This window comes from Scylla paramamosain, chromosome 17 (assembly GCF_035594125.1).
Source record: "Scylla paramamosain isolate STU-SP2022 chromosome 17, ASM3559412v1, whole genome shotgun sequence".
NCBI lineage: Eukaryota > Metazoa > Arthropoda > Malacostraca > Decapoda > Portunidae > Scylla > Scylla paramamosain.
The window spans coordinates 13967501-13970000 of record NC_087167.1 but is presented as its reverse complement, the minus strand read 5'-3'; the positions used below and the strand labels follow the sequence as shown (position 1 = coordinate 13970000).

Genomic DNA, 2500 nt, shown 5'->3' with positions numbered 1-2500 from the left:
GAGGCTAATGGGCCGCTTCCGTCCCGGCCGCTGCCTGGAGACCCCCGGGACCAGCGCTGTAGAGTTGATAATTTGCGGAAGCACGTGTAACATTACTTTATCAAGCTGAAAATATACGACCACAGGATGGATATATAGTGCTGGCGTGTGCTAGAAGTGTTCCCTGTCTGGATAATATAATATCATACTTGTAAATGACCAGGAAAGTGTGTGAGAAAATTAAAGTGTAGGTATGTGAAAGAGGAAGAGGAAGTGTGAAGGAAGCATGAAAATAAATTGCGTTACTTTGATACACAACCCGCATGTTGCCTGACGGAGGGAAAGAAAAAAAAGTGTACGTTGAAGGAAAATTAGTGAAGCCGGAAAATACGAAAAACATCGGTGAGGGAAATCAGTGTGAAGGGAAAAAAAAAAATAGTCACGGTGAAACACTCCGCGATTGTGCCGCTCTGTGGTTTGTGTGTGTGTATGTGTGTAGGAGCTTCGCGTCTGCCACCATCATCACCACCACTGACATCAACACCAGCAGCAGCAGCAACAACAACAGAAGCAACACCCCAGCCCCAGCACGCCCTGTCCTCCCTCCCACCTGTGCATAGCTGCCCTTCTCATCACCAGACACCCGGTAGTAAGGTAGGAAGCAGATAATTTTTTGCTGTTTCTTGTGTGTGTGTGTGTGTGTGTGTGTGTGTGTGTGTGTGTGTGTGTGTGTGTGTGTGTGTGATGGTATGTACATAATGTGTTTTTAATGTGTTTTTATCCAAGTATGTCAAAGTGGACTCGATAACCTTGATTTTTTTTTTCCACATGTGTATCCTTAAATTGTTCCAGTAGTTTTTACATGCATTATTCCCTCGAGTACCTTCATGTCTTGCCTATACTGGCAACGTAATTTCTTGGCTCTAAACTAAAAAGCGTTAGGTTCAGTGTACATTAATATCTTACGGGTCCTGAATTTTAACAAGGAGGAAGTGAGTCGAAGGGGGTTGCTGTATATATAAGGAGGAAACTTGTGTATGGACGCCAGACATGGTTGATCACACACACACACACACACACACACACACACACACATGTTCTGTAGGCTGCGGTTGCGACTCTCGTGCTGTTAAGTTGTTGGTTCCACACGATTTCCCTCATGGCCTCGGTAATAGCAATGTTTTCCACGTCCCAGACAGCCTCTCGTGCTGCCAGCCATTCCACAACACACGCTGAGCCTTAGACTTCTGAAAAGAAAAACAAATGAAAAGTATAGAAAAAAAAAAGAAGTTTATCTTCAATTACTGTGATTATCGTCAATTGTGTATTGTCATAAAACTATGGGATGTTTACGGAAGGTATCATCCATAAACCATAGATGAGTTAGTAGAGGATTTATGTTCACTGATCTCAACATGGAAGGTGTTGAAATATGTTTAGAAATAACATATTTTAAATAAGAAATAAATATATATAACATTAATATACAAACCAATATCATCAATACTGAAAATAAAATGTAAAACAAAAAAAAAAAAAAAGCAAAGATGATAGGTTGACTGACTGAGCAGTATTAATTTTGTGTGTCCCAAGAAGTAGGTTAATTGGGCCTGAATGACTGATCAGACTTCTCTCTTGGCTCATCAGTAGTAGGAATCATAATGTGGCACCAATGAAACTGATAAATACGTATAATTGTTCTCGGAGATATCTTTAGTCAAATAAAAAAAAAAAAAAAAATAGAATGCAGCCCTGTAGAATGGATGGAATATATTCTACTCGTAATAATCGTAGATGTGATTTTTTTTAATATTTTTTTATCATCATTATTTTCTTAATGCGCGCATGAGTTCGGCCATAGGGACAAAAAAGGGGGAAAAAAAAAGCCTGCTATTTTGCCGCTTCCGAAAAAAAATATAAATAAATAAATAAAATAAAATAAAAAAATGAATAAATAAATGAAGTATATTGTAGATGCCTCGATATACTGAGTTTTTTCATGTAATTATTTTCTTAATGTTCAGTCATAAGAACAAAGAGGAGGGGGAAAGAAACCCGATATTTTGCCGCTCCCGAGAGAGAGAGAGAGAGAGAGAGAGAGAGAGAGAGAGAGAGAGAGAGAGAGAGAGAGAGAGAGAGAGAGAGAGAGAGAGAGAGAGAAAGTTTACTCTAGAAAATAGGTCGATACTCCTCTTTCAAAGCAGCTCAGGTCACAAGGACCGCCACACGCAGGCAACACAAACCTTTGATTAGCGGCGACTTTCAGCTATGACCTTTAGATCGCAAAGTGGAAGCTAACAAAATTAATCAGTCGAGAATAACTTAACAATGAAAAGGTCTATATTGAGGATAACTATTTTAAGAAAAAGGGAAATATGACCATGAATAAGCGAACAATGAACATAAGGAGACTATAGAGAATTTTAAAAAGGGCTAGAATGGAGATAGACAGGCCACGTGTTGAGGAGGTCAGATAACAGGTGAAGTACAGGATAGGACTGACTACACTCCAACTGATAGG

The 2500-nt window shown here is 39.4% G+C and overlaps 1 protein-coding gene across 1 annotated transcript in view; it reads left to right on the top strand.

Annotated features, from left to right (window-relative positions):
• The window catches only part of LOC135108501 (uncharacterized), a 128595-nt gene that overhangs the window by 4255 nt on the left and 121840 nt on the right, over positions 1 to 2500 (top strand). Inside the window, exon 2 of the mRNA XM_064019585.1 lies at positions 1 to 633. This exon is cut by the window's left edge and continues 222 nt beyond it. The gene's annotated coding sequence lies outside the window, so the exon portion shown is untranslated. The remainder of the gene's footprint in view (positions 634 to 2500) is intronic.